Consider the following 24,482-nt stretch of genomic DNA (forward strand, 5'->3'; position numbering starts at 1 on the left):
GAGAAATGAAACACAAATAATTTAGAAAATATTGCACTCAATATTTGTAGTCATAGCAACTTTATATTTTCTAATCTCTGAAAAAAATTTAGTAAAACTACAAATATGATAGTGTACTATTTCTCACATGAGAAAAATATGTATAATGCAAAGAAACTTACCAATGAGAAGCATTTCTAATCCATATTGCAGAGTAGCATGCTCCTGATACTTTCAATTTTTAACCCCTTGCGTGGGCATTCTTGAAGGAGGCAGACAGGGTTGGAGCAAAATATTGGGCTGGAGTTTAAGAGACCTATGAAATTCCAAAATATTTTCCCCTTGAATCTTTTTTTTTTTTTTGAATCTTTAATTTAGATAAGAATCTGCAATATACCCAAAGTATTTTCTGCCTAAAAGGTATCATTCTTTGGCATAATTAGAAGCAGAAATAAATAGAAATGTCATCTAGGTGAATATATCCCTTAATAGTTTTGTTAGTAACTTCCTTCAAACAAGAAAACTGAAAATAGAATTGTCTGTTGTATTTTATGGCATCTTTGCTAACAAAGTTACGTTTCCAGGAAAATTGAGGTAGAAATTTACTAGGCAAGAAGTTACTGCCACAGGGCTGTTTGTTTATAATGAAGAATACAAGGAATATCAAAAAATTTGCCATCACAAGAAGCAAATACATATTTTGACACAGATAATTTTATACCTATGTTCAGAACCCTCCAAAGGCTCTCATCTCAATCGGAGTAAAAGTTAAAGGCCTCCCATGCCATGTACACTTTACACCCTACCATCCTGTAGCAACAGACTGTTTGTTCTCTCTCCCTAGCCACATTTACCGCTTAGTCACTACGTGAGTTCAGTTTTGTATCCTACTTAAAATGGTTGCAAAACATTGTACCCTAGAACTTATTGGAGTAAAACAAGTATTTATTATGGTCACAGATTTTGAGGATCATGGATTTGGAGAGAGCACTGCAGAGATGACTTTTCTCCAAAATGTATGAGTCTTCAGCTAGAAGATACTAAGGCTGACGTCTGGAATCATGTTCAGTTGGGCACCTTGTTTCTCTCCATATAATCTTCCTCTCTAATAGAGAGAAAGACAACCCTGGAGAAACCACATTCTTATTGTGGATTATCTTGCAAAGACATATAGCATCACTGCCTCCTTCTTAAAGCAATTATGATATCTGGACTAAGTACAAGGGTAGGACTTGAAACTGTGTTTTTCAACACATTTTTTTTTTTTATGAATAACCTAGGTAACATTGTAAGTCAAATAATTGGCATAGTTAGTATTACAAGAGAAACAGTGTGGTTATCTTCTCTTGGGTTCCATGACCACACATATTTAAGGTATCTTTGCTGTCCTTTGAAATACTGGTGAACCACTTCTCTTATGTGTGCATTTTTCTTAGAAAATTGTATTTATGGTTTTAAATATTACTTCTAGGCCAGTGATTTCCAAGTATATATATCCAGTCTTTAGCTTTTTATTGAGTTCTGGATACATATAACCAAATACCTGCTTTTTATTTTACTTGGCTATCTAATTAGCACCTCAGAATTAATGTGTCTAAAACTAATTTTTTTCTTTCTTCTTCAAACTCTTATATCAGTAAATATTGTTACCATCTACAGTGTAGCTCACATCCCTACAGCAAACCTATCAATTCTATCTCCATGACATATTCTGAACCTATCATTTTCTCCACCTCTCCTACTATAATTTTTGTCTAAATCATTAAAATCTCTATCCTAGATTATTGAAGTAGTTTCCTAGCATGTCTCTTCACATAGCAGGAACATCTTAAAGGCCACCAAAGATTTAGTCTCCCCTTCTAACATGCATCATTGCTGCTTTGGCTGCCCAGTCAGGTATCATGTTGTAAAGCTCTTTGCATTGGAAGCTTGGTGTAAGGAATGTGATAATTTCTTGCCAATAACTTATGTGTTAAAATGCACAACATTACTTCTGAGCCCAGGTGGCTGAGAAGCAAGTGGACTTTCTTTACCTATTGTTTCCTATTCATTGGCTAAACTCCAAGGATTATGAAGTCATAGAGATAGAATAGCCAAGAGATGGAAGAAATCTATGTCTCTGAATCACTGCATTAAAAGTTACCAGGCTAACCTCCATATTATGAGAGAGAGAAAGAGGGAAAAGGAAAAAAAAAAGCTCCTATTGTGTTATACTACTTATATTTTGGAGCATTTCCTATAGCAGTCTCAAGATACCATTCTTTCCAGGCCTTAAGGGAGCTCTTAACAAAATAACTCAAAAAACACAGGCAAAAATTATTAAAGGAATTAAAATATACTAGAAAGTATGCACTTAACTAATACTGAATCTATTTCTCCTCTATTTGTTAGTTAATTCTTAACAAATTAGTAATGAGACATAACACTAAATGTAAAATGATAAAACAATCAAAAGCCGGAGGTTGTCAGACTGGTTTTTCGTTCATTTTTAAACCAAACCAAAGAAACTGCATCTAACTCTATGCCTTTTACAGGAGACACACTTCAGATCCAAAGATGCAAAAGGTTGGGCACATAGTGTACTTTCATTCTCTTCCTCCAATCCATTCTTTTTTCAGAGTCTACTGCTGAAAATCACCTAATGGCTTTCCATTACATGTAGAGACAATAAATCAAAATTTCTCATCCTATGTTCAAAGTTCTAAATCCTTGGTTTACCAGGTGGGTCTTGAGATGAGAAGAATCAGCATCACCAGGGTAATCTCATCAGAAATGCAAATTTTGGGCCTCATCCCAGACCTACTGAATTAGAAGTTAGAAGATAGAAGGGGACCCAGACATCTGTTTTGTTCTTTTTTTAACAGATCTTCCAGGTTTGCTTGAGTTTGAGAACAAGCACTCTATATCATAAATTAACTACAAAACTACTCTGTTTTTTGCTGCCCTAGGCCCTATTTATTTCCTTTCTCTTTGTTGAACACGGAAAACTCATTTTGACCCAATGCTCTTGGAGTATTCAATCCCTCTGCCTGAAACACTTTTCCTTTGGTTTTGCTATGATAGTCTCTCATCAAATATCACTCTCTCAGAGATCTTTTTCTTATCCCTTAACTTCAAGTAGACCTATTCCATTGTCTGTGCTTCTTTCTCTCACTTTATACCATTTGTTTTCCTTGGTTATCACTTTCTGAAATTACTTTGAGTGCTCATTGGTAGATCAGTTTTAGAGTATTCTCGTTTAATTTTTGTTAATGTTTATTTTTGAGGGAGAGACAGTGAGAGCCAGGGAGAACCAGAGAGAGGGCGGGGGGAGACACAGAGTCTGAAACAGGCTCCAGGCTCTGAGCTGTCAGCACACAGCACAATGCGGGGCTCAAAGTCACAAACTGGGAGATCATGACCTGAGCTGAAGTCAGATGCTTAACCGACTGAGCCACCCAGCAGCCCCTGTATTGTCCTCTTTTAAAGTATAAGGTTGAATAAGCAGGAAACTTTGTATCAACAGTCCCTAGAACAGTGTTTGGCACGCAGATAAGATGTATATATCTAATCAATCATAATTATATCTTTAAAAAATTGGGTGCCTGAGTGGCTCAGTCGGTTAAGTATCCAACTCTTGTTTTTAGGTCATGATCTCATGGTCATGAGATCGATCCCTGTGTCAGGCTCCACGGTGAGCATGGAGCCTGCTGGAGATTCTCTCTGTTCCTTCTCCCTCTGCCTCTCCCCTGTCCTCTCTCTCAAAAATTTTTTATAAAATATATTTGTATTACAACTTAATTACAAATACATTTCGACATTGTGTGTAATGTAGAACATTCCCTCAAAGCCATCTCTTCTCATGTATTTGAGAAACTAGGTGCTCATTCCTGAATCAGACATATTGCCTCCAAAAAGCATTACTTGGGGCTTGGGATAGTGCAGGCTTTCTTTCCTTTTCTGATGTCTCTTACTTTCATATATAGCATTAATTATGTGCCCATCAAATTTTTAAAAATATAATTATGATTGATATATATCTTATCTATGTGCTTAGCACAGTTTTAGGGACTGCTGATATGAAGTTTTCTGCTTTTTCGACCTTACACTTTAAAAGAGGAGAATACATTAAAATTGTATTGCTGTGTCATACAAGTATGACAAATAGCACAGATAGCAAAAACTTTCAAAAAAATTAAGTAGTTCCAGAGGAGAATTTTATAGATATACCCAGTTCCTAAACTGTTCCTTGTCTTCAAGTTTACTCTCCTCTTCAGGGACTACTCATTTTGTATCTGTATGCAAATTTCTAACTACATTTTAAAGAACCCCACAGAGGCTGGGCTCACCCCACATGCAATTTCTTCCTCTAACCAGTACATCCTACCAAGTGGTCTCTAGCAGAACTGCTCTTACTCCAAAGGAGACAAGAACTTGTTTCTGAGCCTGCTCTCTCCCCTTCAGGGTCTCCCAACCAGTGATAGATACAGATATTCCTTATTATTATTATTTCTGATATTGTCATACCTTAAGCATGTCTGGGTTTTATTTTTTCTTTGAAAGTATTAGAGATGAAAATTGAGGTACTGTTTGGTTAAGGGACTAAAGTGAGGCAGCTACCACTGTTGGGCCACATTGAGTTACAGAGGTGGAAAATTCTAAGATTATAAATTCACATTGGTTTTTCCATTTAAACACATCATTTATATGTTAACTATTGGTTTTGTGTGTGGGTTTTTTTTTGTTTGTTTGTTTTTTTGGCAGGGTAGGGGTCTTCCTTGGCCACTAAGATTCTCTACTGTAATGACAGTTATTTTTATCATTTCTCTTAGCAAAACATATTCCATAGGTCTAGATGGTAAAGACATCTGATGTAAAAATGGCATTTAGATTAAGTGCCACGCACTTCTGTAGCTGAAGAAACTGAAATTCAACGATAATACTAACGATAATATATACTTGTTCACTGTTTGGATTGAAACCATAAGATGTTGACACAGTACATATTGAGAATCAAAGTTAGGATATAAGAAGCAGTGAAGGGATAAATATATGTGTTTATGTGTATAATAGAGGATAGGAAAAGTTTAGATTGTTTTTCAAGAAGAACTTCCTACGAAAAATAGAAAACTCAGAAGCCTTATAGAAAATATTTATAAAAAGATGAGTACATAAAAATGTATTAAAGGAAAATATGCAGTTAACAAAATTAAAAATGATTAGATGGGAGAAAATAATTGTAATGCATGGTTAATCCTTTGAAAATATAATTCAAGAGAGAACAAACAGGCAAATCAAAGAGTAAGCAGTACAAATGACTAATAGACATATGGAAATATGTTTAGTTTTGTTAAATCAGTGCTATTTAATATTACCTTTCTATTAGCAAGTGATAAGAAAGGAAATATATACTGTTTTCAATTGATTTCAGACTTTGGGGAGTTCAACTTGGAAGTATCTATCACCATTTGAAATGTGTATATTATTGGAGAGTGACATTAGTATCATGGTGGCATGTCACTCTTTTTCTCTCTCCTCTTTGATAAAACAACCAATTGGACATCTATAATCAAAATGATCTCTTCACAATATGGCAGGACACCTGGGACTTTACTACCTACCTGTGCACCTGAAAGTGGTCAGAACTTGGGTGGGTGCTGCTGATCCAATGGATTTGTCAAACCAACTTCACCCCACTCACTACTAGTAGGAAAAAGGAAACATGGAGAGTGACAATCTTGATAGATACCCATAGACAACAGAGAAGTCAGGCAGGCTTGACCTCACAACTGGAGAATACAGCATGCCATCTAAGTATCTGGATAGAGATGAATTTGGAGCCAGAGGAGAGGGAGGAACTCACTAAGGGACCACTCCCCAGGGCAACCTGCAAGGCACAGAGTTTTTAGTAGAGACAGTGGCAATGTCCCCAAGAAGGTGGAAAGCAAAAGTGGTAAGTGATTGCCTGGCTGTTCCATTTGTGCAGGTTGTGGCTGGAGGGACTTGTTTCTCTTCAGTAGCACCTGGACTTCAGAGGCAGGAATTCTTGCCTAGGAAGAAAGGAAAGGGAAGGAGGCAGACAAGAATATTAAAAGGATCTGAAGGAATTTGCTTCCTGGTATCTGCTTTAGGACTTCAGCAGGAGGTCCATACAGGGATCACTGGGTGTGGCCCACACCTCCCTACACCCCACTCTGCTACCAGCAACTTGTGCTTGCTTTAGGTGCATCCATAAGAGCCACCTCAGGTAGGAGAAACCACAAATATGAACTGTAGTGCCACCTTCTGGAATGCAAAAGTACTTTTTCTAATAGTTTCAAACTTTAAGATCCAAATTAAAATCTAAAACATTAAAGAAAGTGTCTGTTACTTCAAATGTGAAATGGAAGCACATATCTTCAAACACTATGAAAGAAAATCCAGCAAATTTGGTGTCACAAAAAGAAAATGGCAATTCTCCAGCAACCAAACTCAAAGGTATGGAATATCATAATCTGATAAAATAATTCAAGATAGTTATGAAGAAATTCATTGATCTTCAAGAAAACTCAGAAAGGCAATTCAGTGAACTCTGAAATAAAATTAATGAACATGAGGAGTTCTTTATCAAACAGATTGAAATGATAAAAATGAACCAAATAGAAATTCCACAGCTAGAATAAGATGAAGAATATCATAAAAAGCATCAGTAACAGGGCAGAGCAGATGGAAGAAAGCATAAGTGACATGGAGGAGTGGATGGAGATTCAATTTAGTTAGAAGAAAAGGAACTAAAATATTTTAAAAGAACTAAATTCTCTCAAAACAAGTGGAAAAATATATCAAACTTTATCAGATGCTGTAAAAGCAGTTCTGAGAGGAAAGCTTATAGCACTAAATGCATATATTAAGAAATTAGAAAGATCTCAAATAAACAACCTAACTTTACAACTTGAACTAGAAAAAGAAAAAATAAGTCCAAAGTTAGAATGATAGAAATAATAAAGGTCAGAGTAGAAATAAATGAAATAGAAACTAGAAACAATAGAAAGGATTGGTAAAACCAAGAGCTGGGTTTTTGAAAAGTTAAGCAAAACTGACTAACTTAGACTAAGGAAAAAAAAAAAAGATGATGATGACTTAAATAAAATAAGAAATGAAAGATGAAGGGCACTTGGGTGGCCCAGTTGGTCAAGCATCTGACTCTTGATTTTGGCCTAGGTCATGATCTCAGGGTTTTTTAGATTGAGCCCTGTGATGGGTTTTGACTGACAGCCAGAGCCTGCTTGGGATACTCTCTCTCTCAAAGTAAACATTAAAAAAATGATGAGATATTACCATTACCACTGATACTACAGAAATATATGGCATCATAAGAGACTACTATGAAAGCCAACAAATTAGTCTAGAAGAAATTGATAAATTCTTATAAAAACTACCTATCAAGAATAAATTGGATAACAGAGGAAGATGGCGGCATCCTGGTGATCACTTAGATTCCACCCGCCTAAATAACCCAGAAAACCTCCAGAAGACTATTAGAATGGACTCTCCAGAGCCAAGCATAGACAAGAGGCCCACAGACGAGGGTAGAAAGGGCTGAGAGGTGGTGCGCACTATGCGGACTGGCATGAGGGAGCCGGGGTGGTGGAGAGGCAGCCCACTGGGCAAGGCAGAGCCCCTGAGTCTGGCTTGCAAAAGCAGAGGGGCCAGACGGAGTATGTTCTGACAGCCAGTGGGACTTAACATCTGGAATGTTATAAGTCAACAGCTCTGCTCATAGAACGGGAGGGCTAGAGGACAATGGGAGGGAGAGTTGTTGAGCCCCGGAAGACAGACCTCAGCTCAGGAGGGAACAAAGGTGCTGGTCAACGCCATATCCTTCTCCCAACCCCCAGCTGAAATCCCAAAGGGAACCAGTTCCCATCACTGAACTTGCTTACACCACACAAACCCGCAACACTGTGCTTCTGTGGATCCATCCCTCTGATGGGTCTTCCTCCCTCCTGGTGCCGCAGGGCCCCTCCCACCGCAGACCACAAAAGGCAAAGCGAGCTGAGCCTGCCCCTCCCACCCCTGTGCACCTTGTGCACAGACAGCTAATATGACAGATCCCATCAAAGCAGCACCACAAGCCTGGCAGTGTGCAAGTAGCCCAGACAGGGGCCACACCACTCCACAGTGAGTCCTGCTCCTGGGAGAGGGGAAGATAAGGTACACACCAGTCTGACTGTGGCCCATCAGTGGTGGGCCCCATGCACCAACACAAGTTACTCCAAACAGCACAGGGGAAGAGCCCTGCAGTTCTGCACCACTCTAGGGACTATCCAAAATGATGAAACAGAAGAATTCTCCTCAAAAGAAACTCCAAGAAGTAGCGACAGCTAAGAATTGATCAAAAAAGATTTAAGCAATATAACAGAACATGAATTTAAAATAATAGTCATAAAATTAATCACTGGGCTTGAAAAAAGTATAGAGGACAGCAGAGAATCTATTGCTACAGAGATCAAGGGACTAAGAAACAGTCAGGAGGAGCTAAAAAATGCTACAAATAAGCTGCAAAATAAAATGGAGGCGACCAGAGCTCGGATAGAAGAGGCAGAGGAGAGAATAGGTGAATTAGTAGATAAAATAATGGAAAAAGAAGAGAGAAAAAAAATCAAGGAGTAAGAGGGGAGAATTAGAGAACTAAGTGATGCGATGAAACGTAGTAATATCCATATAATAGGGATTCCAGAGGAGGAAGAGAGAGAGAAAGGGGCTGAAGGTGTACTTGAACAAATCATAGCTGAGAACTTCCCTGATCTGGGGAAGGAAAAAAGCATTGAAATCCAAGAGACACAGAGAACTCCCTTCAGATGTAACTTGAATCTATCTTCTGCACGACATATCATAATGAAACTTGAAAAATACAAGGATAAAGAGAAAATTATGAAAGCAGCTAGGGATAAACATGCTCTAACATACAAAGGGAGACCAATAAGACTAGTGACCAATCTCTCTACTGAAACTTGGCAGGCCAGAAAGGAATGGCAGGAAATCTTCAATGTGATGAACAGAAAAAGTATGCAGCTGAGAATCCTTTATCCAGCAAATTGGTCCTTTAGAATAGAGGGAGAGATAAAGGTCTTCCTAAACAAACAAAAACTGAAGGAATTCGTCACCACTAAACCAGCCCTACAAGAGATCCTAAGGGGGATCCTGTGAGACAAAGTACCAGAGACATCGCTACAAGCATGAAACCTACAGACATCACAATGACTCTAAACCCATATCTTTCTATAATAACACTGAATGTAAATGGACAAAATGCTCCAACCAAAAGACATAGGGTATCAAAATGGATTAAAAAACAGACCCATCTATTTGCTGTCTACAAGAGACTCATTTTAGACCTGAGGACACCTTCAGATTGAAAGTGAGGGGATGGAGAATTATTTATCATGCTACTGGAAGTCAAAAGAAAGCTGGAGTAGCTATACTTATATCAGACAAACTAGACTTTAACTTAAATATAAATTAAATATAATAATTACAGGGTCTATCCATCAGGAAGAGCTAAATTATAAATGTCTATGTGCCGAATGCAGGAGCCTCCAAATATATAAAACAATTACAAACATAAGCAACCTTATTAATAAGAATGTGGTCATTACAGGGGACTCTAATATTCCACTTACAATAATGGATAGATCATTTAGACACAGGATCAATAAAGAAACAAGGGCCCTGAATGATACATTGGATCAGATGGATTTGACAGATATATTTAGAACTCTGCATCCCAAAGCAACAGAATACACTTTCTTCTTGAGTGTACATGGAACCTTCTCTAAGATAGATCACATACTGGGTCACAAAACAGCCCTTCATAAGTATACAAGAATTGAGATTATACCATGCATACTTTCAGACCACAATGCTATGAAGCTTGAAATCAACCACAGGAAAAAGTCTGGAAAACCTCCAAAAGCATGGAGGTTAAAGAACACCCTACTAACGAATGAGTGGGTCAACCAGGCAATTAGAGAAGAAATTAAAAAATATATGGAAACAAACGAAAATGAAAATACAACAATCCAAAGGCTTTGGGATGCAGCAAAGGCAGTCCTGACTGGAAAATACATTGCAATCCAGGCCTAGCTCAAGAAACAAGAAAAACCGCCAATACAAAATCTGACAGCACACCTAAAGGAAATAGAAGCAGAACAGCAAAGACACCCCAAACCCAGCAGAAGAAGAGAAATAATAAAGATCAGAGCAGAAATAAACAATGTACAATCTAAAAAAACTGTAGAGCAGATCAATGAAACCAAGAGTTGTTTTTTTGAAAAAATAAACAAAATTGATAAACCTCTAGCCAGGCTTCTCAAAAAGAAAAGGGAGATGACCCAAATAGATAAAATCATGAATGAAAATGGAATTATTACAACCAATCCCTCAGAAATGCAAGCAATTATCAGGGAATACTATGAAAAATTATATGCCAACAAACTGGACAACCTGGAAGAATTGGACAAATTCCTAAACACCCACACTCTTCCAAAACTCAAACAGGAAGAAATAGAAAGCTTGAACAGACCCATAACAAGCGAAGAAATTGAATCAGTTATCAAAAATCTCCCAACAAATAAGAGTCCAGGACCAGATGGCTTCCCTGGGGAATTCTACCAGACGTTTAAAGCAGAGATAATACCTATCCTTCTCAAGCTATTCCAAGAAATAGGGAAGGAAAACTCCAGACTCATTCTATGAAGCCAGTATTACTTTGATTCCTAAACCAGACAGAGACCCAGTAAAAAAAGAGAACTACAGGCCAATATCCCTGATGAATATGGATGCAAAAATTCTCAATAAGATACTAGCAAATCAAATTCAACAGCATATAAAAAGAATTATTCACCATGATCAAGTGGGATTCATTCCTGGGCTGCAGGGCTGGTTCAACATTCACAAATCAATCAATGCGATACATCACATTAATAAAAGGAAAGATAAGAACCATATGATCCTGTCAATCGATGCAGAAAAAGCATTTGACAAAATTCAGCATTCTTTCTTAATAAAAACCCTTGAGAAAGTCGGGATAGAAGGAACATACTTAAACATCATAAAAGTCATTCATGAAAAGCCCAGAGCTAATATCATCTTCAATGGTGAAAAACTAAGAGCTTTCTCCCTGATCAGGAACATGACAGGGATGTCCACTCTCACCACTGTTGTTTAACATAGTGTTGGAAGTGCTAGCATCAGCAATCAGACAACAAAAGGAAATCAAAGGCATCAAAATTGGCAAAGATGAAGTCAAGCTTTCACTTTTTGCAGATGACATGATATTATACGTGGAAATCCCGATAGACTCCACCAAACGTCTGCTAGAACTGATACATGAATTCAGCAAAGTTGAGGATACAAAATCAACATACAGAAATCAATTGCATTCTTATAAACTAATAATGAAGCAACAGAAAGAAAGAAACTGATTCCATTCACAATTGCACCAAGGAGCATAAAATACCTAGGAATAAACCTAACCAAAGATGTAAAATATCTGTATGCTAAAAACTATACAAAGCTTATGAAGGAAACTGAAGAAGACACAAAGAAATGGAAAAACATTCTGTGCTCATGTATTGGAAAAATAAATATTGTTAAAATGTCAATACTACCCAAAGCTATCTACACATTCAATACAATTCCAATCAAAATTGCACCAGCATTCTTCTCGAAGCTAGAACAAGCAATCCTAAAATTTGTATGGAACCACAAAAGGCCCTGAATAGCCAAAGTAATTTTGAAGAAGAAGACCAAAGCAGGAGGCATCACAATCCCAGACTTTAGCCTCTACTACAAAGCTGTCATCATCGAGACAGCATGGTATTGGAACAAAAACAGACACATAGACCAATGGAATAGAATAGAAACCCCAGAACTAGACCCACAAAAGTATGGCCAACTAATCTTTGACAAAGCAGGAAAGAATATCCAATGGAAAAAAGACAGTCTCTTTAACAAATGGTGCTGGGAGAACTGGACAGCAACATGCAGAAGAATGAAACTAGACCACTCTTACACCATTCACAAAAGTAAACTCAAAATGGATAAAGGACCTGAATGTGAGACAGGAAACCATCAAAACCTTAGAGGAGAAAGCAGGAAAAGACCTCTTTAACCTCAGCGCAGCAATTTCTTACTTGACACATCTTCAAAGGCAAGGGAATTAAAAGCAAAAATGAACTATTGGGACCTCATGAAGATAAAAAGCTTCTGCACAGCAAAGGAAGCAATCAACAAAACTAAAAGGCAGCCAACGGAATGGGACAAGATATTTGCAAATGACATATCGGACAAAGGGCTAGTATCCAAAATCTATAAAGAACTCACCAAACTCTACACCTGAAAAACAAATAATCTAGTGAAGAAATGGGAAGAAAACATGAATAGACACTTCTCTAAAGAAGACATCCAGATGGCCAACAGGCACATGAAAAGATCTCAACGTTGTTCCTCATCAGGGAAATACATATCAAAACCACACTCAGATATCACCTCACGCCAGTCAGAGTGGACAAAATGAACAAATCAGGAGACTCTAGATGCTGGCGAGGATGTGGAGAAACGGGAACCCTCTTGCACTGTTGGTGGGAATGCAAACTGGTGTGGTCGCCCTGGAAAACAGTGTGAAGGTTCCTCAAATTAAAAATAGACCTACCCTATGATTCAGCAATAGCACTGCTAGGAATTTACTCAAGGGATACAGGAGTGCTGATGCATAGGAGCACTTGTACCCCAATGTTTATAGCAGCACTTTCAACAATAGCCTAATTATGGAAAGAGCCTAAATGTCCATCCACTGATGAATGGATAAAGAAATTGTGGTTTATATACACAGTGGAATACTATGTGGCAATGAGAAAGAATGAAATATGGCCTTTTGTAGCAACGTGGATGGAACTGGAGAGTGTTATGCTAAGTGAAACAAGTCATACAGAGAAAGACAGATACCATATGTTTTCATTCTTATGTGGATCCTGAGAAACTTGGCAGAAGTCCATGGGGGAGGGGAAGAAGAAAAAAAGAGGTTAGACAGCGAGGGAGCCAAACCACAAGAGACTCTTAAAAACTGAGAACAAACTGAGAGTTGATGGGGGGTGGGAAGGAGGGGAGGGTGGGTGATGGGTATTGAGGAGGGCACCTTTTGGGATGAGCACTGGGTGTTGTATGGAAACCAATTTGACAATAAATTGCATATGTAAAAAAAATAAAAATTAAAAAAAGAATAAATCAGGGAGAAATAGAAAATCTGAACAGACCAGTAGCAAGAAAAGACAGTGAGTCAGTAATCAAAAACCTCCCAATGCAGAAAATTCCGGGACAAGGCAGCTTCACTTGCAAATTTTACCAAATGTTTAAGAATTAATACTACCCAAATAAGCCTTCAACTCTTGATTTTGGCTCAGGTTATGATCTCACAGTCATGAGATTGAGCCCCACATCAGCTCCACTCTGGGCATGGAGCTTAAGATTCTTTCTATCACTTCCTCTGCTCCTCCCTGACTTGGGTGCTTGCTCTCTCTCTCTTTCTCTCTCTCTCAGAAACAAACAAGCTCCCTAATCCTTATGCTTCCAAAAAACTGAAGAGAAGGGAACACTTCCAAGCTCATGAGGCCAGCATTACCCTGATAACAAATCCAGATATAATACTACAAGAAAGAGACTAATATTGACTAATACCCTTGATGAATATACAGGCAGAAATTCTTAATAAAATGTTAGCAAATTGAATTCAAAAATGCACTAAAGAGATTATATGTTATGACCAAGTGGGTTTTACTCCTGGGATGGTTCAACACATGCAAATCAATTGATGCAATGCATCACATTAATAGAATGAAAGAAAAACATCATATGATTGCAATAGATGCAGATAAAGCATTTGCAAAATAACATCCTTTCATATAAACTCTCAACAAATTGGGTATAAAAAGAATATACTTCAAGATAACAAAGGCCATATACATGAAACCTTCAACTAACATTATAGTCAACAAAGAAAGATTGAAAGCTTTCCTCTAAGATCAGGGGTAAGACACAATATCTACTGTCACTACTCTTATACATTATAGCTTGGGAAGACCTAGCTAGAACAATTAAGTAAGACAAAGAAATAAAATACCTCTAAATTGGAAATAAATAAAACTGTCATTATTTGAAGGTTATATAGTTTTGTACATACAAAAATCCCAAAAATTCAATCAAAAGCTGTTGAAACTAACAATTTCAGTAAAGGTACAGGATATAAAATCATAAAGAGATCAGTTGCATTTGTATACACTAATAAAAAATAAATAAAAGTCATTTACAATATGATCAAACCCACTAAAATACATAGGAATACATTTAACCAAGGGAGTGAAAGATCTGTACAATGAAACTATAAGATTGCTAAAAGAAGTTGAAGATAACAAAAACAAATGTAAAAACATCATGGATTGGAAAAATTGATAGTTAAAATTCCATACTACAAAAAGCCACCCCTAGATTTAATCCAATTCCTACCAAAGTTTGAACGACATTCTTCACAGAAATAGTAAAATCCTGAAGTTTCATGGAGCCTTAAAAGACCTTGAGTAGGCAAAGCAATCCCGAGAAAGAACAGAGTTGGAAGTATCCCACTTCCCAATTTCAAAGTATACTACAAAACTATAGTAATAGAAACAGTATTGGGGTGCCTGGTAGCCCAGTCTGGTAAGCATGGCTCTTGGTTTCAGCTCGGGTCATGATCTCATGGTTCATGAGTTGGAGCTCCACATTGGGCTCCGTGCTATTGGAGCAGAGCCTGCTTGGAATTCTCTCCCTTTCATTCTGCCCCTCCCCCATTTGCACTCTCTCTAAATAAATAAACCTAAAAAACAACAACACCCCCACAGTATGGCAGTGACATAAAAATAAACACATAGATCAGTGAAACAGTGTAGAAAGTCTAGAATTAAACCATTCCTATATGATCAACGAATATTTAAGAAGGGAGTCAAGAATATCTAATGAAGAAAGAATAATTGGTGCTGGGAAAACTGGATAAATGCAGAGTATTACATGTAGAGTAATAAAATTGGGCACCTATAACACTGCTCACAAAATTAAAAAAGTAATAAAATTGGGGTCCTGTGTGTAATACTTCTCATAAAAATTAAGTCACATGGATAAAAAACTTGAACATTAGACCACCTAAAATAAAACTCCTAGAAGAAAACAGAGAAGCTTCTCAACATTGGTCCAGGTGATTTTTTGAATAGGACACCAAAAGTACAACAAAAGCAAAAGCAACCATTGAGATTACATCAAACATAAAAGTGTCTACATGGAAAAAAGTTAACAAAATGAAAAAACCTTTGGAATACAGAAAATTTTTACAATCCACACATTGGAGGTAATATCTAAAATATTATGCATTGAAACAGAGTAACAGTCCTCAACGTCCATACATACTCACATGAATAATTTTATGTGTAATACATTAAGTGAAAAAAATCACACTGTAGAACAGGATATATAATACTATTACAATAGATATGTTTATACACACAAACATGTACAAGCATATATGTGTACACAAAAGTATTTAGGATAATATATAGGAATATATATACATACTCTTTCTTTTGGAGAGTGAATTTGTAATAGAAAAGTTTACATTATTTCCTATCTTATATTGTCTTTAATGTTTATTTATTTTTGACAGAGGGAGAGACAGAACCTGAGCAGGGAAAGGGCAGAGAGAGGGAGACACAGAATCTGAAGCAGGCTCCAAGCTGTCAACACAGAGCCTGACTCAGGGCTCGAACTCTGGAACCAGAAGATCATGAACTAATCCAAAGTTGGACAATTAACTGACTGAGCCACCCAAGTACCCCTAAATTATTACATATTATAATATATATTCAGTCAGAATGCTTTTGTTTTGCAATTTTTTAAAACAGTATTTAAAAAATAGACTACGTATACAGAGGTCCTTTTGTTAGGGAGAAATGAACAGTAATGGATCATGATAGTGATAAACAGATTATATAGTGCTGTGTATTAGCTTCGGCTGTGGACTAATTTAAAAATTGTTGCTTTCCAATTTTGCTAAAATGTTTTGTTGAATATCTATTTAATGTTTCCTTAGAGCATATTAGTGCTCTCATTAATAACAAAGTATAAAATATTGTTTGCATGAAGACATTCAATTTTTTGCTAGTATTGTACAGTGTTTTTGACTATTTTGCTATAATAGCTTTAACTGAGCATTTCCTACTTATATTTTTTTCCAGTGGCAATTTTAAAAGTGCTCATGAAAACATATTAAGCAGAACACATTACAGATTATGTTAACAAAATACATTTTACATTTTTTATACTCTTACTTGGGTATCTATCACATGTATTAGAACATTATTTTTAATGTTGAAAACGTTTTTAATTGTGAAACTATAACAATATGGAGGAATGATTGGAAGTAATAATTTAGAATGGAAAGAAAATAAAAGATCAAGGGCACTCTAGATATTAACTATTTTAAAAGGAAATAAATACTGTTAGAATAATACAGATTTGAGGCTATAGTAATTCTGTTACTCTATATCTGCATTTAAATGTGCTAAACAGACCTAAGAAAATTAAAACCTTGTGAAATTGGTATTTGAATGCAAGAAAATGTGAAGCTGAGTGTTGTCTATGTGTTATTAGAAATGAAGTCTGAAGTCTTGCAATCTTCCCTGGAGGGTTATTGAATGAAAAAGAGTGATAAGAGAGAACTTGGCATGACCCCTGCAGTTAAAAAAAAAAAAAACAACAAAAAACAACTAAGAGTACTTCATTTCATGAATCTGTATAATGCACTGAAGAGACTCAAAATGCCTTGCCGTACACAGTAAGATTTTTTTTTTTTTTAATTACGATTTTTTCTCCTCTTTCAGCTCACCTACTGTAGATGGTAGCTATGGTACCACGGACCTCAGCCTTGGTCATTCCTGCAAACAAAGCATTTACTGAACTGGCTATTTAGCCCAAATCATTGTCAGCCTACTTGTCCCAGCCTTTTTCACCTCTAGCTATTGACCTCTCGAGCTCTGGGTTCAGATACTCTCAATTCCTGAGAAATTACTAATGCAGGCTTTCACGGACATAGCTCTACTTGTTAAAAAGTGTAGAATCTGGCATTAGTTTTGCAGCTGTAAGCAGGGAGGTTTGGTCTGCACTGGGTAACTTCTCAACATAAATGAATAAGCAAAGACAAACATATAGTGTAACTTTAAAATATTTCAAATATTTTCATTGATACATTGTTTTTACTACAATATTTTCAATATACTTTATGATCTGAACTGAGTGCCAAGCTTTTTGACCTGGATATTGACAAATGTCATAGGTCCTCTACTTTTTTTTGTTGTTTGTTTTTTGTTTTTGATTCCTAGCAGGGGTTAGACTTCAGCGCTCATAACTCCGGCTAGTGACTTCTGGTTATTAGTGCTGTGTGCTTAGTGACTCATCATGAGGAACCACAACATCTTCTAACATTCCCAGTGGCAGAATCTATAGTATCTTCATGAAGCAAAATTGGCCAGGGCACTAACAGTGAAGGGGGCCAGTACTTAGTAGGGTCCAGGTCCCAGAACTAGACAAGGATCTTATACAAAGTATCCAGTAGCAACAAGCATAAGAGATGAAGAGTTATATGGAAGTCTTATTCTAGGGTACACCAGGGGTTGAACTGGGGAATCTAAACTCTTGTGTTAATTTCAAAGTCATTCATTTGACTTAATGAATGTTAATTTGAAGTCATTCAAATGAAGCCGATAAATGGAGGGGAGGAGGAAGTAAAATAAAAAATGATCAGACCATTTTCCAGGACGGACACTAGAGTGATGGAGGCACACTGGTTGACATTTGGATGACTAGGTACATTTGGGCTATAAGTCAATGTTATTGTAGCTATTCTTGAAGACAAAGGAAGAATATATAGTCGCTCAAACATGACTGACACTTTTTCTTGTTCATATAATACTACAAGATAATGATATTGAACCTTATCGTCACCTATTTAGTGGTGATTCTAGGATTGTGGTCTAGCTATGTATCTAGGAATACAAAAAGAAAAATGGATGTGGTTAAACAGGTGGATGGTCTCTATTATAAACGCATGATTGTTTAAAGGCATGTAACTGATGCTGATATATCTGACATCCAGGTTTGAATATTCATTCTGCACCTCTTTGGATTGATAATGATATTGATCAGTTCATATTTTGTCGTGTCCTATAGTTGCATTTGCTGTCTAGTACTACTCAAGATTTCTCAAAGGCAAGCCATGTCCCTGTTTCTATTCCCTCCTGGTCCTGAAATCCTTTTTTGTCCAAACCTTTTGTTTCCAAGTTCCTTAAAGATCAGTGAATACTCACTAGCAATAGTTTCTTGAAATATGACTGTCACTGTGTTAAGGGCCTATCACAACAAATAGGATATTATTCAGCAACCTACAACTTGGAGATAACTGCTGTGGATTTCCAATGACCTGTGAAAATGCTTTGGAAGAGCATAACTATGTAAATGAAAATTAATATTAAGGCAAACTACAGAATACTGTACATCTACTTTATCTTGATCAGGAGCATTGTCTCCTTTCTGTTGTACTTTTTTACGCTGCCATGTATTCTAACTTCCTATTGCTTTGTGCGAGAATAATTCCCTGCAGTGAACTCTGTGGGTCAAAGAGATGACAGGGGCAAAGTCTGAATTTCTTCCTGGTCTCTAAAATATAAGAAGGATCTGAACTTTCAGATATATGGTTTTGCAGGTTGCCCCTCCATTGCCACAATACTCAATGAACATCATCATGGGCTTGGCCAGCAAGTGATAACCTTTAGTTTTTTACACAGCACTGTCTGCCATAGAACTTCAGCCTTTTGCCCCAGCAATAACCTAGCTTATAGATATTGAGATGTTAAAAATGTAGGAGTATTTGAAATATAAAAACTGAAAGATTAAAAATGTCTTTCATTATTCTTTTTCTTCCTTCCTGCCTTCCTTCCCTTTACATCATTTTGCAAACATCCAATTCAACAGATAAAATCAGCCTTTGTTGAATTTGAATGGACTCCTCTCAGTTGACTTCTCCATCTTTGAGTTATTTAAGATTCCTAAATGTGTGGAGTCATACCAAGTTCCCTCTTATCACCTTTACTAGTCTTCTGTAAGTTTAATATCCTGTATGGAAGAAGAAGAAAAAAATAAAAACAGATTATGGAGAATTTAAGATTGCATTGCTACTGCTATGTAGATAACTGCTTGTCCCTTAATTCTGATTTTGTGATAAAACTATCGGAGCCCCCTGTTCTCCGGTCTGATTCGTGTAAAACATCACTTCTGAATTCACTCACAAGTCAGCACCTGAAAAGCCTGCCAAGATAAAGTAAAGAAAATACCTGGAATCAATTATTGGTGCTTTTACAGCATCATTTCCTTGCCATCTAAATGCAGATAAAAAGAAAATTTAATTTTTATTATACCTCACCTACAACTTTTAATAAATATTAATGTACATGACTGTGGCTGACCTCCCACTAGACTTAAAATCAATAGTTGTTGATTAAGGTCTTTTGAGAGCATTACAAAGATGAAGACTCACTCTTTATTCCTATTGCCTATTCTCTGATCCCTAAATAGGTTAACAGCATGCCTATTAAGAGAAATAAAGTATTGGAGCAAAATCTGGTCATGTAAAAATACTTGAGCAGAGAGGTGAGGTATGCCTGTTGTATTTACGTGAGTTCTATAACACTTGCATTCATTATTATCACTTGTTATTTCAATTTTAGTTTTCACTTTTTTAATGACCATGAAGGATTCTCTTGACAGTTCATTTTATCACTTGGAAATTCTGGGGAACTTTTAATGTATTTTTATTATACTTAATATATATTTTATACAAGTTCTTGTTCTTTCTTACTGATTTTGATCAAAATCTTTTTTTAAAAATACACATTTATTTACAGAGCAGGTTTTACCAAAGGACAATTTTTGTGATCTTGAGTTTGATCGTTAATTTATAGTATAACAATGTTTGTCTTTAAAGAATATGCATCAGAAAAAATTTTAAACAATCACTTGGTGTCAGATATGTTGTTAAGCACAAGAGACTCAAAGGCAAATATCATCCAGTGATATTCCTTATGGACATTATGACAATAAGCAATACAGGGAAAACTATGTTCAAAGAGTAAAGAGTTAAAATGTATGCCTAACTGAAGCAGAAGGTATGAAACTGGAAGGTAACACCAGTATGGAAAATTACAACATGAAAAGGGTGGGGTTTCATGAAACTGTGGCATTAAATGTGATGATCTAGAAGACTATGTGTCTATCTACTGCGGAATATGGTAACTACTTAAAATATGTAAGATTCCCCTCAATATCATGCATATGAGAAAAACAAAGGTACATCATCAGTCTCTGAACTCTACTAAATCTTCCTTTATCCCCAAATGTTTTCTTAAATGAGATGTTGAATGAAGAAGTCAAGATTAAGGTAATCAAGAAGAGGGAAAAATTTTGGAAATACAGAAGATTTCAGAAAAATCCTTCCCACCTAATCTTGAAGAAAGGCTAATAGGCTATATTGAACACTATTGAACATTAGACTCACAGACATCATTATTATTTTGTTTTTAAGGAACATCTGCTAATAGAGAAATTGATATAGTCTATTTTAAACTGATAACACTAATTTCAAGAATATCAATATATGTAAGCTTATTACTGAATATAAATACATGGGCATACAAACAATTCCAATAAATATTAAATGCTAAACTGAGTGGGCATCTAGCCTTGATCTCTGAGTCCAGAACTTATTTCACTTCTCCCCTCATATAAAAAAAAATGGGAAATTTGGCATAGAATTTGAACATAATTCTGTTAAGCCTAGACACAGATATGGTAAATAGAAACATGGGGGTATAAAATAATATTATAATAAAATAGTATATATAAAGAATTTGGTTTCATTAAGTTCAGGAGTGAGAGGCCATAAGGAATACTACCACTTATAACATTGTTTTGTGGGGAAAATCCATCCCATGTTCTAATATGTGATTTCCAAACCTTTGAGAGTTGCTGAACCTAAATTGAGTAACACCAGCATTATTTGTGGAGTTGAGAAACTCCTTGCTGACTCCACAAAACAATCACATATCAAGAATTTGTGCTGGGTTTTGAAATGCTATTACTTTTCCTGCTCCTATGTTTATAGCATGTTGATCTCTGGTAAGGTGCCTTAACTTTCCATGGCAGATTTAAGTCACTATGGCTTTTTGCAATATTTTGAAATGGTAAACAACAAATGCAGCTAAGTATTATTTCCACCAAGCATGTATATTTCATCTGAAGCACGAGTTTAAAACTTCACAGAAATGCAAAGCCATAATCCGACCTTCAGGTAACAAACTGATTATATAACAGTTTTGTACTTTATATGGAATTAGAAACATTTGTGGTAACCATGCTAAAATGTGGAATAAAAATAGACACATATGAATTACAAAGCTTTGTTGCCATCAAGAGGTTCCTGCTGACTTTGAAAATATCTATGTGATTAACAACAACAAAAAAGAAGCAAGCTTTTTATTTTGTAATTGGTAGCTAGAAAATATTTTAATATATTTCAAATACTTGTGAAAATTATGAAATGTGTGTGTGGTTTCTGTTTTCAATATATACATATTTTAGTACTTAGAAGGCTGATGTCAGTCAATTATATCTCTTAAAGGGCAATAATAGGACCTTAAAAAAAGGTTGTTTTATTTTGTAACTTTAGCTCTTGAGCTGTGGTGTTTCTTCCATGAAATTGTTCTCTTTAGGACCTGCCCAAAGCTAAAATTTTAAGAGAAAGTTGTTTTTACTTTGCTCTTTCCCATCTTCATTTTTTTTTTCCATTCCTTTTCTTTATTCTCATGGTAGCAGTGCAATTTGGTCGTGTGTGTGTGTGTGTGTGTGTGTGTGTGTGTGTGTAGTGCCGTAATTTCCTATCTTAAAACAAAAAGGATTATTAAAGATAATTATTAATTCAACTTTTAACATATTCAATTTAAGTTGGCATATATTAATAGGTGGAGATTTTGTACAAGGAATTATTTTAGGTTGTAGAAGAGTAAAAATGAATCAAAGAGAAGAGAGGATTGAGATCTAATATTTTATTGTTATGTATTGTCTCGTCTTCATATGAACATAATAGAATGCCCCCCCTTTTTTTTTAATAAAGAAACTGAAGCTCAAAGGCTTAAGTTACTTAACCATGATTTTTTTTTTTTTTTTTAAGTAAAGAATACATCTGAATCCCTGTCATCTGCTTCTATGGAGCAGAATATGACCCAGCTTCAGGCACACCAAAGCACAGATGAAGATTATGGGGAATTAGGAGAAGAGAAGTAAAGTAGAAAACAAGATCTTACCTGCTAGGGAGGATGAGAAAATACATCATAATAAAGATGGGATTTGACATTGGCTTAAAGTACAGGTGAATAAAATTAGCTTAGAAGGTGGGAGAATTACAGTTGTAAAACCTCGAGCTTAATAGAAAATACATTATTAAAAATGTAGGATATAATAGGTAACAAGAAGTATATTCATTTGGCAGTATTAGTGAAAAGTATAAGATGACACTGGCTCTTAAATAAATAAATTTAATTTCTCCTGCATTTTAGAGGGTATGATATAGATACAGTATTTGAATGGATTAAATGGAATTTGAGAGATTAGTGTAGGTAAGAAGTAATAAGATTCTAAGCTAGGGTGGTAGCCATGTAAGGAAAAATATGGGTAAAAGACTTGTACATTGTTGAGATACAATTATACTTGGCATTTGGTTGGTTGTCAGCAAATGAATAAGACAATGTCTCTACTGTGTAGATTTCCAATCCCCACTTCTGGCTTTACATCTCCTCTAAGAGATCGTTGTAGAATCTCAAGTTCAAAAGGTTCCAAACTAAGTATTTTGTTTTTCTCAACCCTCCTTTAATCTTCTCCATGTCAGGAATAGGCAACACTCTTTCTTCTTTGGTAGAACCAGAAACCTAGGAGCCATCCTTGACCCATTATTCTCCCTCACCTACTCCATCTAGTTGAGAACAAGTTAATAAGCCTCCTAACTTTCCTTAGCCTCTACTTTTGCCTTCCATCCTCCACCACCAATCCACTCTGTTCTAAAATAATGCTTGATGTATTAAAATACATAATAGTAACAGACATTTAGAAATCAAAATCACAACGGCTGTTTATTGACACCAAAATTAAGCACTAGAATGTTATCAAAAGTTTTGTATTTACTTCACATCCTACATTTCCACGTAGGTTATTATCTTGAATATTTGGTATATCCTTAATTTTTTTTGATTTTCAAAATAATTTTCTACATGTATTATATATACCTAAAATTGTTTAATTATGTTTGTTTTATTAGTATTACACTATTTGTTAATTTCTGGGCTATTATTCCAATCAACATATTTGCAACATTTATGGATTCCCATCCATAATTTATGTAACACTCTTAATAATCTTATAGAATATTTCATTTTTTTCTGATTTCTGCTCTTTAATTGATTCCCAGACCCACTAGCATGACCTAGAAGATTCTCACCACTGTCTGTTTTGTTTTTTGGTTTTTTTATGTCATTAATTATATGGACTGTTTTACAGCCATCCTGGATTTTTCTTTAAATTTTTTAAATGTTTTACTTATTTTTTAGAGAGACAGGGGGAGACACAGAATCAGAAGCAGGCTCCAAGCTCTGAGCTGTCAGCACAGAGCTGGAACGTGGGGCTAGAACTCGTGAACTGCAAGATCATGACCTGAGCCTAAGTTGGACGCTTAGCCAGCTGAATCACCCAGGTGATCCACAACCATCTTGGATTTTTTACGCTTCCTTTAATATAACCAGTCCTTTCCCACCTCAGGTAATTGCACCAATGATTTGTTTCCTTTGCCAGGAATACATTCCCCACCCCAACCCCAAATTTTTACCTAAGGCATTACTATAAATTTTCTTCAAAAGTTTTTTTTGATTCCTGCCAGTCAATTTACTCTCTTCCTGGTGAATTTTTACCATCTTCATGAAACTCATTACAATTTATAAACATTAGATCTTCCTTTTACTTGCTAATCTTTAATGTGAGGTAGGAATGCTTATTAACTCTCCGGACTATAATTCCCATGGTAGTAGTTGTCATTGTGTGTTATTCACTTATAACCTAATACTAACTCTCCATACTAGGGATTAAATAAAAGTTATTGAAAAGAGTGAAAATTAATTTTCTATAACCCATATAATGCACAGCTGAACAGAACAAGCAAGTTCTCAATTACAGATTTACAAGTTCTTTTAATGTGTATTTATAGGCAGAGGATTGATTAATTGAAAGAAGGAAATATAACAGTATATTTATGGATTATGTAATAAAGGCCATAATCTGCACAAAGCATTTTCATTCAGAATTTGTGAGGGTGA

General features: G+C 35.9%; 1 long non-coding RNA gene across 1 annotated transcript in view; it reads left to right on the top strand.

The window, feature by feature from the left end:
* The window catches only part of LOC121035771 (uncharacterized), a 28,433-nt gene extending 12,703 nt beyond the window's left edge, over window positions 1–15,730 (top strand). Inside the window, exon 3 of the long non-coding RNA XR_005793061.1 lies at window positions 15,683–15,730. This is a non-coding gene — a long non-coding RNA (uncharacterized LOC121035771). The remainder of the gene's footprint in view (window positions 1–15,682) is intronic.
* Window positions 15,731–24,482: the final 8,752 nt, after the last annotated feature.

Source organism: Herpailurus yagouaroundi, unplaced genomic scaffold, assembly GCF_014898765.1.
Source record: "Herpailurus yagouaroundi ecotype Mexico unplaced genomic scaffold, PumYag 162, whole genome shotgun sequence".
NCBI lineage: Eukaryota > Metazoa > Chordata > Mammalia > Carnivora > Felidae > Herpailurus > Herpailurus yagouaroundi.